General features: G+C 33.3%; 1 protein-coding gene and 1 pseudogene across 50 annotated transcripts in view; both read left to right on the top strand.

Annotated features, from left to right (window-relative positions):
• The window catches only part of LOC145261258 (uncharacterized), a 652,396-nt gene that overhangs the window by 211,430 nt on the left and 417,516 nt on the right, over positions 1 to 23,450 (top strand). The gene's annotated exons all lie outside the window — the stretch shown is intronic.
• On the top strand, positions 22,628 to 22,754 carry LOC145261338 (U2 spliceosomal RNA; annotated as a pseudogene).

Here is a 23,450-nt window from a genome sequence, read left to right as displayed (position 1 = left end):
TTTGCACAAGAAAATATTTGTTAGACACAAGGAAAGAAAAAATCAGTTTGAAATATGTTTAAGCTCAAAATTGCTCAAGTGAATTTAATTGTTCTTGAAAGTCTGGCAGAAATGCAATGGAATTCCAATGGAATTTTAATATAGCTCTTCTTTGCTATAACTCTTTAGCACACGTCAAACCATGCATACATGCATATGCGTATACATACACACATACATATCAGGCTGACAAAAAAGTTCTTGCGGTTTTTAATTTTTTAATTCATAAGAACTTATTTTGCCTCAAACAAAATTTATTGTGTGGCGTGTGTGCATTCATGTGTTTTTGCATGTGTGTGTGTGTGTGTGTGTGTTCATGCATACATGTTTATGTTTTTTTGTGTGTTTTTTTTGCATGTGTGTGTGTGTGTGTGTGTGTTCATGTGTTTTTGCATGTGTGTGGGTGTGTGTTCATGCATGCATGTTTATGTTTTTTTGTGTGTTTTTTTGCATGTGTGTGTGTGTGTGTGTGTTCATGTGTTTTTGCATGTGTGCGTGTTTTTTTTTGCATGTGTGTGTGTGTTTTTGCATGTGTGTGTGTGTGTTTTTGCATGTGTGTGTGTGTGGGGGGGTGTTCATGCATGTTCATGTTTTTTTGTGTGTTTTTTGCGCATGTGTGTGTATGTGCGTGCACGTTTCTGTGTATGTTTTTGTTTGCGTGTTTGCATGTGTGTGTGTGTGTGTGTGTGCGTGTGCATCCATGTGTGTGTACATGTTTGTGTTTTTTGTGTGTGCATGTGTGTTTTTTGTGCGTGTGTATGTTATTTGTGTGTGTGTGTGTTTTTTTTTGCGTGTGCTTCCATGTGTGCTTGCATTTGTATTTGTGCATGTGTGTGCTTCTTTGTATGTGTGTGCGTGTGTTTTTGTGTGTGTGTGTGTGTTTACCCATGTGTTTTTTGGGTTTGTGCCTCTGTGTGTTTGCGTGTGTGTGTGTGTGTGTGTGTCTGAAATATGAATCAATTTAATACTTGCATCAACCAGACTCAGGCACGATAACGCGTGACCAGGTGGGTACAACTTGTTAGAAACAATTGTAAGATAATTAATGTGAGGGGATAAATTATATGGGGTACAATATGCAAAGAATTTTAACTTAATAAGATAGAGGACAAAGAGACGGTATAATAAGGGAGAAAATACAAAGGAGTATAGTGTGAACAGACGTAAAAATATAAGAATTATAGAGTAATAAAGAGGCAATGGATACTCCTTGTAAGAGTGACTGTGCATGTGACCGTGATGCAATCCCAAACCTCAACTCTCCTGAATCGGCACTGCTTAATTCCAAGGTCAAGGAAAAGTCTAGAATGACTGGAAAAATGCTGAGATATGCAGAGAACACATATAGACGCTAGGATTCCTAAATGGTCACCCATTTTAGTACTGTTCAAACTCAATGTTGCTTAACTACATTGATCTAATGAAAACTGGTGTACTAACGTGACTATGTCGTATATATATAAGATGTCAGGATGCGTTGAAAAGAAATCAATAAAGTGCTCGATCGCAAATGTGAGAGCTAAAATACAAATTATTTACATAAAAACTATATGTACATCTCTGAAATACGTAAGATATAGTTTTCATATAAATAATTGTATATATATATATATATATAATATTACAATAAATATTATTAAATTCTTTTCTATGTGGGTCCTGGATATGACCTTAAACCATATCCGATAGTGAGGCCCCAGCTTGCGGGCTTTGGGGAGTGTGGAGCCACCTCTTATTTGCCATTGCTCCCAGGTCCACTCTGACCCGGAGTGGTAGTACCTGTTAAGGACCCAACTATGGGTTAAATAGAAACCAACTTGAAAAACAAAAAAAAAACAAATATATTCTATTAAAATATTTTTCTTAAAAATCACTGGATTCGACATTAAATAAACTGAAAAGGGTCGATATGCCGTAAAACAAAAACAACCACCCAACCTTTTCCATGTACACATGTGTTTCATATTTTTCTGGGAATCGTCAGTGTGGAGGGTGATTGTTTTGCCGATCATATGATTCAAAAGTCCCTGACCCAAATCATTATTTAAATTTTTGTCTGAATGCATAGAATAATGCGATCAATATACCAACCATGTTGAAGTACTTTAATTAAACTCTATTTATATCTAAGCAAACAGCTATATCTGTAAGCAACAGTGTTCAATGATACATTAACTGGAACTTAGGATTACCATTTAAATTTGAGAGCCTCATTAGAATTCTCTTAAAGCGCCTGTCTTAGTATTAAAGGCACTAAACAATGTTTCGATAACTATTATCATATTCGCATTCAAATACACAGGCGTTTCATATTTTTCTGGGAATCATCAGTGTGGAGGATGATTGCTGTTTTTATAATATAACGTGATATAATTTAAAGAATGAGCCAAGGATGTTTGTTCTCGCCGACACTCTTCAATCTTTTCCTTGAAAGAATTATGGCAGTTGCACTTGAAGACCACCAAGAAACAATCCAAGATCAAAGTGCAGTATCTGTTCTTTAGAAGATGCTACACTTGAATTTCTTGTTCTCTGTTAGTGAAGGAGAAATCCTTCACAACTGAGACAATTTTTATTTTTGTTTCTTTTCTCCATGTTAAAAACCGACCCTGGTGTCTAACTCTGTCCCATGGGGAAGCAAAGTAAATAGGAACGATCACAATCCTGCATTTTGCTAATGATATAAAAGGACTTGCAGGCTCAGAACAAGAAGTGGAGAACCTGGTCAGATCCTCGACAGCTTACGGCATGGAAATCAGTGCAAGCAAAACAAAACTAATGACAAATAGTAACAATGGAATCCAAACTGGCATCATCACTGCCATAAGAGAAAAGCTTGAAACTGTGAAGAATTTTAAATAAATTTGAACAATAGTTTTAGATGAGGGGTCTAAACTTGAAATATTAGCCAGAATTGCAATGAAAGCTGCAACACTAAGTTGAACATCATTTCGAAGGCAAGGCAACCAAGCTCAGCTCAAAGATAAAACTCATGCGTTCCGTTGTCCACTCAGTTTTCGTGTATGCATGTGAAACATGGACCCTTACAGTAGAATTAGAGAAGAGGACTCAGGCCTCAAAAATGAGATTCTTCAGAAGAGTGCTTAGCATCTCTTGCAAAGACCACATAACCAATGAGGAAGTCAAAAACAGAAGAAGGCAAGCCATTGGTCTTTATGAAGATTTTCTCTCCACAATCAGGAGGTACAAAGTAAACTCGTTTGGCCATGTAACAAAAAAAGAGAGGCTTGCCAAGACAGTGCTCCAGGGAACAGTCAGAGAAGGGAGGAAGAGAGGAACGAAGAAGAAAAGATGTGAAGACAACATCACAGAATGGACAGGATTGAAGCTGAGCCAAGCGGTCAAACATGCGGAGGAAAGGGAAGGGTGGAGAGGACTGGTTGACAGGTCATCTGTAGCGCCCTAACAACAACTGCCACGGGGCAGGTGAAGAGGAAGTTGATAATTTACTATGCATATCTTTTCAGTATTTGCTTCAACACTGCTCTACCTGTGAATAAAGCTTATGAGTATGAAACATATCTATGACAGGTATGTGGAGACATTCTTGTGGTTCAAATATATTTACATCAAAGGATGCAAGTGCAGTAAGTTCATCACAGCACATTCCATGTAAGTACTTGTAAACTAAAACAGGGATGAAACACTATAATGATGTGACAGGGGTTGGAGCTTGGCAGACAGTGCAAAACCTATTAGGTTAGAAACTCTAGGAGAGTGAGTCTAGTGGTTAATGGACCAGTCCAGATATGACAGCAACGCTCCAGCTATGGGAAAATGATAGCTTTTATAAAGATATAGGATATTGGCAGATATGAAACATTTTCTAGCCCAGTAGAGGGAACCTACCTTATTTGCAGCAGATCTAGCATTATCTTCTATGTACTCATTCTAATTCATGTTGTCTTCTGAGTACTTTAAACAAAAGACACAGAGAAAGGATATTATCAGCTATGGGAATCGATGGTGTGCAAGTGTTTTTTGTATACTTGTTAAATGAGATTTGTTTTGCTTACATGCAAAGTGATCATTTAGTGTAGCACAACAGCTGATGAATTTTTAAAGACAAAATAGTAAAAAAAAAAGGGTTGATATGCCATATATATATATCTAGATGAAATGTATTTTTAAAGACAAAATAATTAAACAAAAAAGGGTTGATATGCCACAGGATCGTATTATTATTTTTCGTTTTTGTTTTTGTAGAATTTTGGCAAATTAAAGATGAAAAAGTTAGGCATTACTGCCTACTTGAGTGTTGTTACAATAAAATGATGATTTCCTTCGCGTTTTCTACATTTTTCCCTGCACTTACCTGTTGTCTCATTAACTTTTATGCATTAATATCTGCATGTCGTTCCCCTTCTGGTATCTTCAAGTATGCTTGAAAATACACATACACACATGCACACATGCACACGCACACGCACACACACACACACACACACACACATATATATATATATATATATATATATATATATATTCCATCCATTTGGGCTATATCCTCAGGAGAAAGATTTGGGTAGCCTTAGCAGCAACACCTGACGTGACTTCTGACTGCAGCCGCTTGTCCCACATCAGGCTCGTCAGCCACAAGCATGCCTGCAGTCGACGTGGAAAACCCCCTTCATAGAATCTTTGTTTGCGAAGTACTGCCAAGGGAATATATATATATATATATATATATATATATATATATATATATATATATATATATATATATATATATATATATATATATATATATATTCATTCTAGTTTAAAAGTTATTCAGGAGATAAAACCCATGAATTAAAACGAGATTATTAAGAGTGCTCAATAAAAAAGAGCCAAATATATTATTTTTATATATATAGGCAAGTAATACTTGTCTATATAAATAAAAATAATATATGATAAGTAGTTAATAAAACATGTTAAAAAATACTTTGAAAAAGAGTTAAAAACATATTTAATTTTAAAAAGGAAACACTAAATAAGTGGATAGTCCTTAATCCATGGAGTTTCGAAGAAATACTTTCCTTCTCATCAGAGGGAAGAATTTAGTAAAATGCGGGATCGGATTTTGCTTGCAAAAGTATTTGATGAAACTACAAGTAAGTCATAGATCTTACTTAGTAACAAAAAGTGAAGTAGAGGGAATATGGTGAAGAAAAAGGTGGTTTCACGTGAATGGATTGTCTGGTGAAGGGTAAAATATCCAATAATGGTAAAATCCAAAAACCAAAATCTAAAAAAGTTGGTTAAGTTTCCATTTCCACAAGTAAAATCCAAGGGAATCGCCTAATTGGAAGATGGTCTACAGCAATGCAAAAGGCAGAAATCCGTGGAATAATAAGGAAAAGATGTGCATAGAAAAAAGAATTTAAATCGACTGTCAAGGCTGGGCTTATCTCCTCCGGCTGCAATATACTTGTTGTACTGTTCCAACAACCTCTGGAACGCCTCATGGAAGTCCTCTTGTATGAGTGCGTCAATGACCCTTATCACAGCCTCTTTCATTTCCTCAATTGTCTCATAACGACAGCCTCCAAGGTTTTTCTTGAGCTTAGAAAATAACCAAAAGTCACAGGGTCTGGACTGTAGGGAAGGTGAGGAACTGTCTTGATGCCGATCTTAGCCAAATAATCTGTGACAAGGATGGTATATTCGTACAAATATTCCACATCTTCTGTTTCTCGTGAATAATTGTGTGTACAGTTCCCACACTGTGCACTTATTGTCTCTATAGACACATGACGCTCTTTATCCATGAAATTCTTTATTTGGCCAATCAACTCTGGTGTTCTGACTTCCTTACTCCTTCCACACCTCTCACCACCCCTCACAGACTACGTCTTCCTTAAATATCTTATGCCACTCAAAAACTGCTGCTTGATTCATGCAAGATGGTCCAAAAGTAGTATGAAGCATTCTATACGTTTCTGTGGCATTTTTCCAAGTTTAAAAACTGTGACAATCAGGTTTTAGTAGGGTGTATTCCAATTCTTGCTGTAGCTGTTCATTTGAACCTGAAATCATAAAAATTGGTCAGTCATCTCATAAGATGTATATCAATAACATACTGAATTTTCAAGGGTCCACAACAATTTTAAATGCCTGTACAAAAAAGTCTAGAAACTTATTGAAGGCATATATATAGTCTTCAAGATTCCTGTTGTGAACAGGGAAACTAATGCAATGCTGGCCGATCAGATAAGACTAGTTAGAGATGGATCTGAAGTTTTTGAAAAGAGAAAGAATCGATCATGCTGAGCTCAAACGAAACCTTAGGAATGGCAATGTGTCAGTTTTACCTAATGCGTTGAACAGTTGAAAATGTGAGGTTTGTGATCGGATGCTCCTCTCAAAAGTTGCTTATATTAATCCCCCCCCCCAAAAAAAAACACATGCTGTGGGCAGAGAGAACAGAAAAGTGGAGGCAGAAGTGAAATAAGTTTCAACACTCAATTTTGTCTGCCACATATGTGGCAGACTGTACAAGTCAACTGCTGGCCTGAAAAGTCACCTTCGGGTCCATGGATAGCGTCCATTAAGACGAAGCAATTGCCATATATATATATATATATATATATATATATATATATATATATATATATATATATATTTGGTGGCTCTGACGTAGAAGCCTAGCAAACGGAGCCAAAGGTAGTTTCGTGACTAAGCTTAAATCTCATGACTGGCAGGAATTGTTACCCTACACTGATTATTGCGTAAGTATGAAACACGAGTGTCTGTCGGTAAAAATGAATAATAATCGTTTAATTATAATTATCAAGCCCCTTTAAAAATACTGCCTGCAAAATTATAACTAAGGCAATCAATTAGTGCTTATGCAAAGTTTACGACTTCCGCTTGTACGAATAGTCCTGATTGTTCTTGTATTCGCCTAAATTTGGCATTTACGACTTCTTTATTCCCTTCATTCCCATGAAAATTTTTTGGTGACCCTGAGGTAGAGGCTCAGCAAATGGAACAAAAGGTGGCTTCGTAGCTGGGTTCAAATCTCATGAACGGCAGGAACTGTTACCTACACTGATGATTGTACCTATTTACAATGCCTCCCCACGGGACAGAGTTAGACACCAGGGTCGTTTTTTAACGTGGAGAAAAGATACAAAAATAAAAATTGTCTCAGTATTGAAGGATTTCTCCTCCACTGAAAGAGAACGAGAAATGGAAGTGCCGCATCTGAAGAACAGATACTGTACTTTGATCTTGGCCAAAGACGATTGCATAAGCATGAAAAACTACTATCCGTAAGTATAAATGAGTAATCATTATTTAATTATATATATGTAATTATAAAACTCAAATGACCTTGTAACGAGCATTGTAACCCAACATCCGGTTTACAACTTCCGGTTGCGCATGCTTACATAAACATAAATCTATAAAAGCGTAAATAAAGAATCTACGTGGTAATAAAATGTAGTTTTACTGTGTACGTTTTCAGTGGCCCAATTGTTTTTTTTTCTTTTTCGCGTTTAAATTATCCAAATAAACACTTGTTAATATTTTCCGCATTGTCTTAATTAGTTTTATTAACCTTATTATTAACATATAAATTAAATATTTGACCCAATGGGTCATGAATGTTTGTTTAAAATAAATGAAAAAAGTTACACTTGATTTTCCTTTTCTATTTAAGAAGCAATTCTTAACATGGGGAGAGTGTTTTTAACTATTGTGTACTCTCAACTAATAATTTCATTTAAAAGTGATATATAAAAATTTGAATTTAACTTTAAGTATTATGGTATCTGTTCATTGCACATTTACCTATAAGTATGGCAAACCACTTATAATTCAATGTCTGTAATTTTTCTTTTTTCAAAAATAAACAATTATAAACAGAACGACTCATAGAAATCTATCTATATTCTTTTTTCATTTTAATATACTTTCATAGAAATGTTTGTTATATTACAAAAAACTATTTTCTTTACGTCACAAGTGTCAAATCTTTTAGGTAAATCTTGACGAATACTTCTCGAATCAGCAGTTATTATTGCAAACTCAACACAATTAAACAACGTCAAGGTTTCTACAATTTATCTCCTTTCAGCGGTAAACTTATATTAAAAAGAACAGAACTTAAGTTTAGACATAATTTAACTTACTTACATTACAGATAATAATTAATATATAATCTATATAAATAAAACAGTAAATGTATTATGTATGTATGTCTGTGTGAAAATATTTAACCGATAAACTCTTAAACTACTGATCACATAACACTGAAATTAACAGGAAATAATAATCATACACAGAGGATGGTTTATAACGAGTGAACTCTTTGTTTGGATGGATGAATAACGCTTACAGAAATATGTCAGCAAGTTGAAATGCAAAGTGTTATACTTCAACTTGCTGGCATATTTTTATTACTTTTGCTCATGCGCAAATTCATTCATAGCTTAAAGTTTAATTTTAAATCTCTCTTATCTAACTGTCTATAGTTCAAATGGTAGGGAACGTGACTGGAATGTTAAATGTTTGGGTTTTTATTCTAGCTGATGGCACCTAAGTCATTTGAAATCAGTATTACACACACACACACACACACACACACACACACACACACACACACACACACACACATATATATATATATATATATATATATATAATATTCAATAGAAAATTGTCTCTGTTATGATAAATACAAAATCTGCATGAATTAAAATATATTTAAGCGTATTTTACGACCGGGCAAGGCCGAGCACCCCCTCCTATTAATCAATTAATGAGTAACAAACAAAAAAAAAACTTATTTCATTTCGATTACACACCAAACATTTGAATTATAACGGATATATTCATTCCAAAAAGAACAAACATTGCATCGTATATATTTAAATGTCTAACGGATATATGAAGTTAAAAAAATTTCACTTCATGCCACAATCTTATATACATTTTGAATGCTAACGGCTTTTTTCGTTCTGAAATAGAACAAAGGCATCCTTTTCACATTACAAGTATATTTTCAAATATAGTACGTGGTATTTTATTTTCTTCAAATCAATCACCCCGAAGAAGTCTTGAAATAAAGACGAAACGTTGATGAACGTATAATTTGGCTTGTTTCTTTTTCATCTCTCCATCACGTCGGAATATTATTTCCATAATTTTCATCGTATGTGTGCGCTCGCGTGTGTGTGCGTGTGTGCACGCGCGTCTCTCCCTCCCTGTCTGTCTGTCTCTCTGTCTCTTCTCTCTCCCTCTCTCTCTCAGTGTCTCACTCTTACCATCTCTGTCTATGTATTCTTATAGTGTCCTTTTCTGTTCCCCTTCCCCTTTTTCTTTCTCTTTTTCTATCTCTCTTTCTCTTGGATAGAGGATAGAATTACCGGTTTCCTTGGCAACCAATAACAACAAAACTGGATGCAACTGGATTCCTATTACCGCCCACATTGTGCAGGTGCTTTCTCCTTCCACTTACCTTCCTGCAAGACATTTTTGCCAAAATTACTCGAACTTTTCGAACCAATGTCCTATTTCCTGCCTTCTTTTATTGCTTCCTTTTTGTCTGTCTTTTTTTTTGCTTCCTCTTTTTTATTCCTTTCTTTTCTTTTCTTCCCTTCTTTATTTTCTTTCTTTTTCCTTTTTCTTTCTTTCTTCCCTTTTTTTCCCTTCTACAATTCTTTCTTTGTTTGTTTCTTTTTCTTTTTCCCTTTCTTTTCGATCGTTCTTTCATTTTTTTTTCTTTTCTTCATCCATTATATCTGCTCTCACCTTTTCGGTTATATTGAAGCAGTTAGCTCCCCTAATAGCTGCGAAATTTTATCTACTATACTTGATTTTCCAAGCGGTGACAGGGCAAATTATTTCATTGTATGAATTCGTTGTTTGATTTTTTTGCAGATTTAAAAAAAAAATTCTTATTTGGCAAATATTATTTATTTGATTAACAAATAATAAAAACAAATAATGTTTTATCAAAATTTGTTATTATTGCCACCTGGAATTAGGGTTAGTTGTAGAGTTAAAGGGAGGTATATTTTGTTCCTGCTTACTTGCCTCCTCACGAGGGCAGAGTTAGACACAAGGTCGGTTTTTAATGTGGGGAAAATTCAGCTCCCCAAAAAGGGGCCCTCTGGAAAGGAACAAAAATAAAAATTGTCCCAGTCATGAAGGATTTCTTGTACATTGACCGAGAACAGAAAAAGTGAAGTGCAGTATCAGAACAGATACTACACTTTGTTTCTAGTAAAAAAGGCAAGGTATATTTTGTTTATTAAAAAGGAATCCGTAAAAATCAGACAACAAAAATACGAGAGATTAATTTCTTTGATCATTTAAAAATCAAATAAAAACAGTCGATACAATTTAGCAGCCATTTTCGAAAGCTGACCGCTTCAATAAAACAATCATTTCTTTTCTCCTTTTTTTTCTTCTATTCATTTTTTTTTCTTTTAACTTTTTTGTATTTTTTTGTCTTTCTTTGTTATTTCATTATTTTTTTCATTTTTTTTCTTTCGTTCTTTCCTTATGTACTCCTTTCTTTCCTGTTTCTTTTTTTTTTCATTCCATCATTCTTTTCTTGCTTTCTTCCTTTTTTTTTACTTTCGTTTAATTCTTTTCCCTTCCTTCTTTCTTTTTTTCTTCCTTTTTTTCATTCTTTCTATTTTTTATCTTCATTCTTTCTTTTTTTGTTTCTCCATTTAATTTTTCTATCTTGCATGATTTCTTTCTCATTCCTTCTTATTTTTTTTTTGGATTCTTTGTTTCCTCCCCTTTCCTTCATTTCTTTTTCATTTTTAAATGGTAATAAAAACACTGATATTTATATTAAAAGCCTACTTTTTTCTGTTCGTATTTATTTGCTTCCCCACGAAAGCAAAATGTGACACAAGGTCGTTTTTAATGTGGCGAGTGGGGAACCATTTCCCCCAAAAGGGGCACTCTAGAAGTAGGCAAAAATAAAAAAAAATTGCCTTAGCATAGAAGGGTTCCCATACTTTGCCTAAGAACAAATTAATTTAAGTATGGCATCAGAACAGATCTTGTTTATATAGTTTATTGCATGAAATTTACAAATAAAGTTATACCACAAAAAAATACAAAATAACAAACAAAAAGCTTAGGCATGAAACCAATAAGAAATTTGGGGGAGGAGGGGTGCATGGTCTTTCTAAAAGATCTATAAAACTTCGAAGAATACTATTGCCTGGCATTATTCACCATAATACCGCATTCACACAGTGGAGTTAAACCTACTTAATAAACTCATCAAACGTTTTTTATACAAATTATGTACATGCGCGTATATATATATATATATATATATATATATATATATATATATATATATATATATAAAGTTTATATATATATAAAGTTTATATATATATATATATATATATATATATATATATATATATATATATATATATAAAGTTTTTAAATTTTTTTTCATAATATTATTTTGTATTCCTGCACGTCACCAATTGAAAACGAATAAAGAAAAGTTATAAGCTTTTATACTTTTCGTATTCTTTTTTATACATTTCCATTCATATATATATATATATATATATATATATATATATATATATATATATATATATATATATATATATATAGTAATTTATAAAATATATATGGCGATTAAGCTACACTGAATATTCCGCATTTCATCCACTCTAGGATTCTTCAGGTTTATGCGCATAAGCCTGAAGAATCCTAGAGTGGATGAAATGCGGAATATTCAGTGTAGCTTAATCGCCATATATATTTTATAACTTACTAACTAGCTCTACCTAAGTATTGAGCACTTTTGAAGTAAATACTTAAAGTTTACGCATAAATTTATACTTTCGTATATTAATTTTATGTGAATAAATGAAGTAGTTATATATATATATATATATTATAAGGTAAAATTAAAAGCCAAGAACAATGCGAGATTTTTTTTTATATAGAGTAAAATTAAATGAAAACAAAAGAAATAAATTTCTTTTTTTTTTGTTTGTTTTTTCTTTTTCACACAAATTTTAACTCTAAACAACAGTAATTTTTTTTTTCCTGTTGTATTCAATGGTGTTATAAATCTCAATATATTTCAGACCTATTAGTCCTTTTTCAAGAGAAGACAGCGGAAGAGTGTTCAAAATTGGAAAAGCAGCTACAGAGTTTGCCACGTGATACCGCGAAATATAGAACAAAAAATGACGTTAGGAGAACGTTAAAATAAATCAGTTGGTGTTTAAAATACTTGTTGCGTTTGTGAATCAAGGGAGATGACTATTCAAGCAAGGGTTGAAGGGAGGCAACTCTGTGAGATTTTATTAATCTTTTAATTATTTTAAAACAATAATTTTTTTTTTATTATTATTTTAATTATTGTTTTTCTTATGTTTTAAACTTATATTATAAAAGCGGAGCTCAATTCCAGTCTATTGTTTAGTGTGGGAGTATTTTTTGAAATAATTAAAGATTCGAGAATATGAAGTTGACCTACGTTTCTTGAAGAAGCAAGAATGTTGATGTGAAAATCCGGTTCTGAATTAATGCAAGTGCGAATATGTTTATAGAACGACGAATCAGTAGTGTTAAAATGCTCTTTAATGCGGTGGTGAAGCAATCTGGTAGTGCTTCCAATGTAAGATGCACTGCATTTAGCGCATTGTAGGTCGTAAACAACGTGGTTCTTAAAGCATAAACCTGTGTGTGATATTGGGCAATTAGAGAGTGAACAAGGGGAAGGTGTATGCGATGGATGTTTTCGGTTGAGCTGTTATCTTAAAGTAGATCCAGTGTGGATGAGTTGAATGTTGAGTCCCTCGCTGCGGATGGCTTTTCGGATTCAAGAAACGTAGGTCAACTTCGTATTCTCGAATCTTTAATTATTTCAAAAAATACTCCCACACTAAACAATAGACTGGAATTGAGCTCCGCTTTTATAATATAAGTTTAAAACATAAGAAAAACAATAATTAAAATAATAATAAAAAAAAATTATTGTTTTAAAATAATTAAAAGATTAATAAAATCTCACAGAGTTGCCTCCCTTCAACCCTTGCTTGAATAGTCATCTCCCTTGATTCACAAACGCAACAAGTATTTTAAACACCAACTGATTTATTTTAACGTTCTCCTAACGTCATTTTTTGTTCTATATTTCGCGGTATCACGTGGCAAACTCTGTAGCTGCTTTTCCAATTTTGAACACTCTTCCGCTGTCTTCTCTTGAAAAAGGACTAATAGGTCTGAAATATATTGAGATTTATAACACCATTGAATACAACAGGAAAAAAAAAATTTACTGTTGTTTAGAGTTAAAATTTGTGTGAAAAAGAAAAAACAAACAACAAAAAAAAGAAATTTATTTCTTTTGTTTTCATTTAATTTTACTCTATATAAAAAAAAAAATCTCGCATTGTTCTTGGCTTTTAATTTTACCTTATAATTTTCCTCAACAATGCTTCAAGCAAACTACAATCTACTTGTATATATATATATATATATATATATATATATATATATATATATATATATAAAATGAAAATTACAATTGAAATTACCACAATGATCCAAGATGGTAAAATTAAAGTAAATTATAAATATTAAAGAATTAATATTTATAAAATTATCTCAGCCAGATATAAAAACTCGATAAAACCAAATAGGAAATAGAGCTTATAATATGAGCAAATAGTCAATAAAATATGTTAAAAAAACACTTTGAAATGAGTTAAAAACATATTTAATCTGAAAAGGAAACACTAGATAAATGGATAGTCCTTAATCCGTGAAAGGCGCATAAGCCTGAAGAATTCAAGAGTGGATGAAACGCGGAATCTTCAGTGTAGCTTAATCGCTATATATATATATATATATATATATATATATATATATATATATATATATATATATATATACGTATATATATATATATATACACACACATACACATATATATATATATATATATATATATATATATATATATATATATATATATAATATAAACCTGAATGTCTGTGTGTGTATGCCTAGTTACGAATAGGCTCCTATATGGTTGACTATTTAAAAAAACTGATTACATATAATGATAGAAGATGTATCGAGACACAGGAATGGGTATGTTTGATCTGGCAGAACAGTGGTTTATTAAAATTGTTGGGTCTGCGTTCGCGCCTGGTCTACAAAGTATGGGAATAAAAAATTAAAAAATTAAAAAAAACCTTTACAAGTGTTTTTGATATAGATGTACATAAGAATACTTTGATAAGTATGTTTTAATTTAAATAGGGATGGTATAATAAAATTGTTCGATCTGCGTTCGCGCCTGGCCTCCATAGAATGGAAATAGGCACAAACTTTAATAAAGACTTTTCATATCTATCTGCGTAAGTACACTTTGATAATTATGTTTCAGTTTGAAGAAATATGGTATAATAAAATTATGGGGTGTTCGTTCACGCCTGACCTCCATCATTACAACCCTTCCTTTTCATAACCTATCATACTTTCATAAATCAGTCCATTTTCTTTAGGCTGTTTTTGAACCCAGTCAACGACAGGTACTTTTGCTAGTATATATATATATATATATATATATATATATATATATATATATATATATATATGATGTTGTAGAAAGTTTGATGTTGTAAAAAGTTTGATGTTATAAAAAGTTTGATGTTGTAAAAAGTTTGATGTTGTAAAAAGTTTGATGTTGTAAAAAGTTCGATGTTGTAAAAAGTTCGATGTTGTAAAAAGTTTGATGTTGTAAAAAGTTCGATGTTGTAAAAAGTTTGATGTTGTAAAAAGTTTGATGTTGTAAAAAGTTTGATGTTGTAAAAAGCTCGATGTTGTAAAAAGTTTGATGTTGTAAAAAGTTTGATGTTGTAAAAAGTTCGATGTTGTAAAAAGTTTGATGTTGTAAAAAGTTCGATGTTGTAAAAAGTTCGATGTTGTAAAAAATTTGATGTTGTAAAAAGTTTGATGTTGTAAAAAGTTTGATGTTGTAAAAAGTTCGATGTTGTAAAAAGTTTGATGTTGTAAAAAGTTTGATGTTGTAAAAAGTTTGATGTTGTAAAAAGTTATCACACACACATGATCACACACATGGTGACGTCACCGGCGAATGCGGAAACCTTGGCTCGTGTACCGCTAGGGAAAGCTATTCTACGCAGGACTGGTGGAGTCACCTAGTTTTTTAGCTTGCGAAGGACGGGTTCCAATGTTAGGACGTATAACAGAGGCAACAGAGGGTCCTGATGCACTGACCGAGAAACGGCAAAAAAAAAAAAAAACTCTGAAAGCCACTGTTGATCTGCACCACTACTATCGGCCTGTGGTACAGAACAGAGCTCCACTTGCGGAAGTCAAGATTAAAACTGGTGGCCTCTAAAATAGATCCCAGGAAACGATAGTCGACCCTTTCAAAAGTTTTCACTTGATCTAAATTGATTAACATCGCTTCGGTGTCGTCTTATATTCCCTCTATGATCGTGCGGATCAAGTGCAAATTGTCTCGAATTGATCTCTTCACAGCTTTGCTCTGGTCTGGTTCGATCAAGTCAGTGATGACAACCTGCAAACGATTTGCAAGAATCTTTACCAAAATCTTTAACTCTGTGTTTAGCTGAGTCAAAGGTCTGTAGTCATTTAAATTTTTCTTCCCACCATGCCGTTGACCTTTCCTCAGCAATGTGATCACTCCCTCGATCATCTGCCCGAGAATGGAGCCCTGAGCAAACCAAAGCCTACCAGATAAACGTCTAGTATACTACGAAAACTCTTTGAATATTGTTTGTTATCTTGCATGAATTGTTAAGGTTTGAAAGGAAATAGATTGTAGGTTGTTCTTTAGAGTTTGAAGAATTATGGCTCACAGCACCGGAACTCTTTGCAAGGAGAACTTTTTTCCTTGATCACCGTTTTTTTTTTTCATATGCATGTACGTTTTTTTGCTAATGGAGGTTTACTCATCAAACGTGAGCGAAATACTAATAAAAAGGTTACCAATATTCCTAAGTGGAAGTGTTTCTGTGGAATGAATTGGGTTCAGACTTGAGGCACTCAGGTTTTCATTCCGCATCGTTAACCGCTGAGCCACCATCACCTTCATGCGGCTGGTGGTTGAGAACAGGCTGCCACTTTTCAGGAAGCCAATCTTTACATTTTCTTCAAGATTTAGGATAATGACCTTTCAATTTGATTTTTCTCCACAATCTTGCATGGCAGTAAGACGTGGGTCTCAAACGTTTCTGATTTGAAACGACTTTGGCATAATCATGTGGAATTGCGGCTGCACACTGGAGGAAAAAATCCCTTCATATTAATAATCGTTCAGATTACTTGGCAACACCCGGCAACTCTGACAAAGTACAGTTGAAGGAAAAAATCCCTTCAACTGTACTGTCAGTGTTGTCGGGTGTTGCCAAGTAACCCGAACGATTATGATGATGATCGTTTTTGATGTCTATAAAATGCATATCAAGACGAAAGATATTTTTAGGATAAAAATATTATGGTAGAAATGTATCTAGAATATTAACGTAGAAATGTTGAACATAAACAATGGAGATGATTTTAGTGATGGAACCACGTGACCTTAACGTGACGTGAGTTAATGACGTAACAAGATAAATAATACACGTAATCAGAGTTTAGAGTTTGAAGTCAGACGGGAAAAGTCGGACAAGTTAGCACGAAAGATATCGTCTCCGCGTTTTGGAAGCTGGGTGAAACGCAACTTTAGCATAATGTAGAAAATTACAACGTTTTGCAATTCCGATAGGCAGTGAAGAACAAAGTTATATAAAATATACAACCTATTGGTGTTTGGTTTCCTTTGAAGGGAGATTAACTTGAATAATGAGAAGAGACAAAGACACAAGGGAGAGAAGTATGTTCTTTGTCTGTGCGCTACACAGATTGAATGTTAATAAACTGTTTTATTATATGTGAAACATCTACACATACACACATACATACATACATACATACATACATACAATAATGGAGCAACATTTTAACCACTAGACGTTACACACTGTATATATCACAACGATAAAGAGACACTAGTTATATAGACTATGCTTATATATCACCCGAAAATACAGAATCAGAAACTTGGTAGTTATGGGATTTTGGATGGCTTATGGATTCGGCATCTCCGGTGTTTGGGCAATATATACTGTACCATCTATTGCATTAATTCTATAACACGTTTGGATATCCAAGGAAAGAGAAAGACCTAGTATGTAAGAAATAGTGATTGGGAAATTCCAATATTTCCCCCATTCCAATAAAATTGCAGATTCCATTCTAAATTTCCGATTCTGATAAAAATTACCAGTTCAGATTCCAATTCTTTAAATTTCTAAATATGGAAGGGTTAGTTTTTGTGTGCGCGCGCGCGCGCGTGTGTGTGTGTGTGTGAGGGGTCGAGTTACTGTAAAACCCACGAAATATTTTCCCATAAATACAAATACACTTATGGGGATGATATATAGGTTTTAGTTTTCCTGATATTTTAAAACCAATAAATATTTACTATTTGAACATTAATACGAGTCATGGAAAATTGAGTTTTAAACAAAAACAAATAAAAACAATAAAAATTATCGTTTTTGGCATAGGAATATCTGCATTTTCCTATGCCGATATTGACTCCGATATTCCCAAACGTTCCAATTTTCCCGTTTCCTGATTCTGATTCTGTCCTAATTCAAGCAAGAAGTGATTTCACTACATTCACACTGATTAATATGAACTCTCCAGACCAGACAGCGTGGAGAGAGTAACTGTGGGGCGTTGCCTAATTTTGGTCACCTCAGATTTTGGGGATACTCGCCGCTCTTTAAATTTAGGAGAGTAGAAAGTGGAACTTTGCACACTCGTAACTCTCACTTTCCTTATATCGTCCTTTCTAGGGGCGATGTTTCTGACAAAGAGTGAAGAATTGCTGTTTTCTAGGTCAGAATCTATTTCTTTTAACATTTACGATTGGCAAGCTTTTGACGTTGGAAGAGTATTTTTTAAGTTCCTTACATCAAGTGGCTTCATACCGTGTCTGGAAGGAACGATTTTCATTATATAAAAAAAAAAAACGTTACCAAAACCAAATGATGATGAAAAGAGAAGAAAGAGAGGGAGGTGTTCAAATTTTTGAAAAGTTTCATCTTTATTTCATTGTCGAAGTTAAAAGCTGCCAAAAAAGAAAAAAAGATAAGGAAATAAAATATATGTAAGATGTCAGTGGTAAAAATAAAGAGGAGAAAAGTTTTGTTAAATTGAAGGTCAAGAAAGGTCATTGAGAAGAAGAATGTGTCAAGAATTCCGTATCTTTCTTGGCTAATAAGAAAGGAAATAATTTCAAGTATTATTTTTTTTTATCTGGCGATAATTTGGTTTCGTAAAAATGTTTATTATACTTGATGCTTAGCCAACATTAAAGAATGGAGAGAAAATTAATTATAAAAATAAAAATATATATATAATGCACAGCGACAAACGTATACAATGCAGCCTCCAACGCTTTCACAGCATCTACAAGTACTGTTATTGAATTTATTCTCCTTTTTATTCTTCAGATTCTATTACTAATAGAGTTTTGGTATAGGTTTGTCTGAAGCCGAAGCTATACTATTACTGTGACAATTTCATAAACAAACAACAAAAAAAGTTTAATGAAATTTATGGGAGCACACAAATTCGTACTCGCTATACTTGTTGCATATTAGCACCCCCGGGGCATCGTCAAATTATTACCAGAGTAAGAAGATTATTATTATTATCGTGTAGATTGAATTAGATTTGTTTTAAAGAGAAAATGCGATTCAAGGACAAATATGGTTAAATGACGTCTTAGGAATTTAACTTGACTAGATTCTATGAGCAATAACAAGAAGGGATTTTAGATAAATGAAAACAAATATGTTTTTATGATAAGGGATGTGCGTTAGCAATAAAAATACCTAGATACGTGATACATATGTCAGCTGATAGGATTCTTTGTGGACGTGCAAATGAGGTAATCACAAAGAAATATTTTAATATATACACGGACGTTAGTTAATAGAAGGGAAGTCAGTCGGAGAAATCAGTCGAAGTCAGACGAAAAATTGGGGAGAAGACACAGTGGAAACCGATAAAGTTAAGATCAAAATTTGAAGTCAAAGCGTTGTAATCTGCGAAATGTTGTCACGGTGTGTGAATAAATGTTATACGAGCTATAACTTTGTGCGGTGTCATTTTTTGAAGAAACAGGTATTTGAATTCGTCACGGTTGTTACTGTCATGTTAAATGCTTATCGAAATTTTAAATGTTTACAGACTTTGTCTATTATATAGACTTTTGCTATTATATACACTCCTCCCCCTCTTCTTCTTCTTCTTCTTCTTCTTCTTCTTCTTCTTCTTTTTCTTCTTCTTCACCAACGAACATTTGTCTAATTCTCCATCAATGGAACGTTGTCTCCTCTCGTCGTTTGAAGCTCCCTCATGTACAAGCATTTGTTACCCCCTCAAAATAAAATGTCGATATGCCCACGTTATCTTTCAATCCAGCTCAAGCAAAACATCGTTCATCATAAAAAATTATATACACCTTGTCTAGAATTCGACCTCGCTTAACTTCAGTAAGTTTGCTTGCTTTAGGCATGGTGACACGAGTGCACAGCGATTGCCAATTTGTAACTGAATAAAAAAAAAAAAAAATTATACTCCGTTTCTCATAATTTTGATCAACTGTAAAATGTCTCATTTTATAAAAATTCAAATTTCTGAATTAAATGTTCGGAATGTAACTTTATTTTCCATAACCTTTTAGGTTGTAATATTGGTAACCTTAAGTGAAAGGAGTTTAAAATCTTTCTTAAAAAAAGGTTTCTTTTTAAAGATTTTCAAGTGGTCTTAAATTTTTGATCAAGAGTGTGTACATAAGTAATTATATATATATATATATATATATATATATATATATATATATATATATATATATATATATATATATATACGTATGTATACTAGCAGTTCAGCCCGGACTGTTCAAAACTTTATGCGCATATGTATATATATATATATATATATATATATATATATTAAAAAGTTTGACTCATGTCCAGGAAACCTACATCTAAAATTTCAAGTGTTTAGCCCTAGAATTGCTGGAGGAGTTTGGAAGAATCTGCAAAGGTCAACTCTTTCAACTTTGACCTCTTGGCAGCCAAATTTCTGGCCGAGAGCCGATTAAAAAGATTTTCCCAAATCTCAATACTCCTTATGTCAAATCTCGAGTCTCTAGACCGAAAATTGACAGAGTTATTTGGTAGGGAAACGTACACAGACACATACACACACATACAAACATCTTCACTTATATATATATATATATATATATATATATATATATATATATATATATATATATATACTGTCAATAACTCTGTCAATTTTCCTCATTAAACTAATAAATAAATTCCTATATTTCCATATTTACATTATCTTGTCTATAACTTTTTATATATGCTTATGCTGCATCACACAATGTAAACTTCTTATTTCTTGATAAGAATCTTTCAATATTCTTTAATCCCATCTGCCCCGCCTTACGGTATACTTTACATTGTTATTTGATTATATACATGTGTATTATATACTGTACTGTATTTTGTTACTAATTTTTTAGTATGTACTGCATACAGTTTTGCTTAGGCCCAGCCATACGGCAATTTCACGTTACGATTTCAACCCCGGAACGGATTAATGCCGTATCCCCGGGGTTCTTCTGTATACTAAGTTTGAATTTAGCGATCACTCCTCCCCCTAAAAAAATCGATCGTCATTTTCCATTGATTTGTGTAAGTGAACATAACGAAACAAATTTTGAAATAACAAAATTTTAAAATAGTTTTAGAATTTTAAAGCCATAAAAGACAATAGAAAATAAAATTATAATCTGCTTTGTAAATCTTATTTTGGGCATATTTGGGTTGTTTCCGATTTCTAGGCTGTTAACTATATTGGATGATTACCGGTTATCGTCTACTCGCAGTGCGATTCCTTATATCTTTTTACGTTAATTTCCTTTTCTCGTATACATTTTGCCTTTTTTATGTATGTTAGAAAGGCGTCTTTCGTAGAGTCAAAAAAATGATTGCTTTTTAATACCTGCGTACTCTTTTTCCACATGTAACACCGAAAGATTAACAGTGAGGAAATCGTAAGAAGTTTCTTGTGCTAGCAAACAGCGGAACACAAATCTCTGTAGTGCAAAGCAGGCAGGAAAATCTAAGACATCCAGTTGCTAAGGCATCAAGTGTAACCATCTTTTTTCTTTTCATTATTTTTCTTCAACGTATCAGTGTGCAACCACGCTAAAAATAATAAAAAAAAAATAAAAAAAAACCTGAAAACAAATACTTTAAAAATAAGTTTTACAAGTTAGGGTTGGTATTGAAAAAAAACCCCAAAAAACAAAAAATAATAAAAAGTATGATGTGTAAGGTATATGCGAAAGAGCTAAAAACGGAAAATCGAGACGCCAAGTCAGTAAATCGACTAGTGTCGATACTTTTTATTTCTTACCTATATCAATATAACCAACCTAAATGGAGGTGACAGTGGTTAATGACACGGACTGACAACCTGGGTGTTCTAAGTTCGAATCCAGTTCGTTCTACAAAAATCACACGATGTTGACAATCTAAACGCAGGTTCCATGAACAAAGTTTCTTTCCTAGGGCTGCCAGCCTGTGGAACACTGTTTCGCTGGCGTGCTTCGTGGATGACTACAATATAGTAGCCTTCAAGTCCAATATAAACAAATTCTTGTTGAACTGTTCCCATAAATAATCAAATTCTACCCAATCTACACCATTAATAATTACTACACTACCACCTCACATTCATTAATCCTTATCCTTGAGTGGACTTCGGGCATTGATAAGTGGCAACTCTTTGTAAAAAAATAAATAAATAAACCCCAAAAACCTTTATGTAGTCCCTCCTGTAAGCATTCGTGTCTTTCTTGAAAGAATTCTGACTAGAAAAATATCAGGGAAACCAATGCTAACAATAGAACCTTCAGATTCATACAATATGATGATGACTACCATAAAAAATATATGTGTTAGAAAATATATTTTAGCAACTTCAAGCAGACTATCATGAAAATTTGATATTTATGCAGAACAGAGACTGCGTTATTGTTAGTTGGAAGGTACCAAACGAAAATTATGTCACTATAAGTCACTCCAACGGTCCGTCGCTCAGTCGGTCGGTCTGTTGGTCAGTCAGTCTGTCGGTCTGTCCGTAACACTTTTGTGCTTGGCCTTTTTGGTTAAGATCAAAGGTCTGTTGTTTATAGATGCTGTTCTTAGCTTTTTAAGTTTTTCAGATACTGCAAGCAAAGACCATATGTGGGAGGCAATTCCACATATAAGACTTTGGTCAATGTAGGGGCAACCCTTCATACCAATTGTCACTATCCAGCTCCTCTACTCCCTGGGGAGCTGGTCCCCATTTCCCCTTCACTCCTCACATTAAAAATCGGCCTTGTGCCTAATTTGCTCGGTGGGGGAGCAAATAAATAAATACCCTTTTCTTGGCCTTTTGGCCAAGATCAAAGTGTAGTATCTGTTCTTACTACATGCTGTACTTAATGTTATATAAAGTGGGGGATCACTTTTCTGTATTAATTTAATGTAAAATGATCACCCACTCTACAACCAGTCAGTCTCCAAGCCATTCAAGTCATTCTCCAGATCATTCAAGTTATTTTTGAAGGATTCCAGTTATTTTTTAAGCATTCAAGTCATTCTTAAGATCATTCAATTCATCCTTAAGTTCATTAAAGTCATTCTAAGTCATTTACTTTTTATTTATTTAAGTCATTTCAACCCATTTTTCGGTCATTTTAGTTTATCTTTAAGAATTTCATGTCAATCCTACATTCACGCATTCATTCATTACACGAGAGCACGCAACTAATGGCTATCGGCCTTGTTTACTGAAAATGATGGTCAATGTTTAAAATGCCAGCAAACTGTTAAAAATTAAGGGAAAGCATATAATTACAATAAAAAACTCATTGCAGCATAAGTTCCATAAAAACAAGGGTACTTGTGCAGTTTACGGGCCATGCTGAAATAATATTATTATTTATAAATAACAAACTCAAACTCAAGAGACTATTGTCGTTCTTCCAAAAATTCACGCTGAAAACTCTGGCATGCTCATCATTATCACCGTATGAATTCAAAATTTCTTTTGTTGACATTGGTTGCCCTGATATTTTTCTACTCAAAATTATTTTAAGAAATATATCAGAGACTTACGGCAGGAAGCCAAAATTTTAAGTGAAAGTGTGTTTTTTTTTGTGGAACTAACTAGATTCGAACTCAGAACACCCAGGTTAT

This window comes from Euprymna scolopes, chromosome 37 (assembly GCF_053919585.1).
Source record: "Euprymna scolopes isolate OS-2025 chromosome 37, ASM5391958v1, whole genome shotgun sequence".
Lineage (NCBI taxonomy): Eukaryota > Metazoa > Mollusca > Cephalopoda > Sepiida > Sepiolidae > Euprymna > Euprymna scolopes.
The sequence above is the reverse complement of the archived record's forward strand: the minus strand, read 5'-3'. Positions and strand labels throughout refer to the sequence as shown.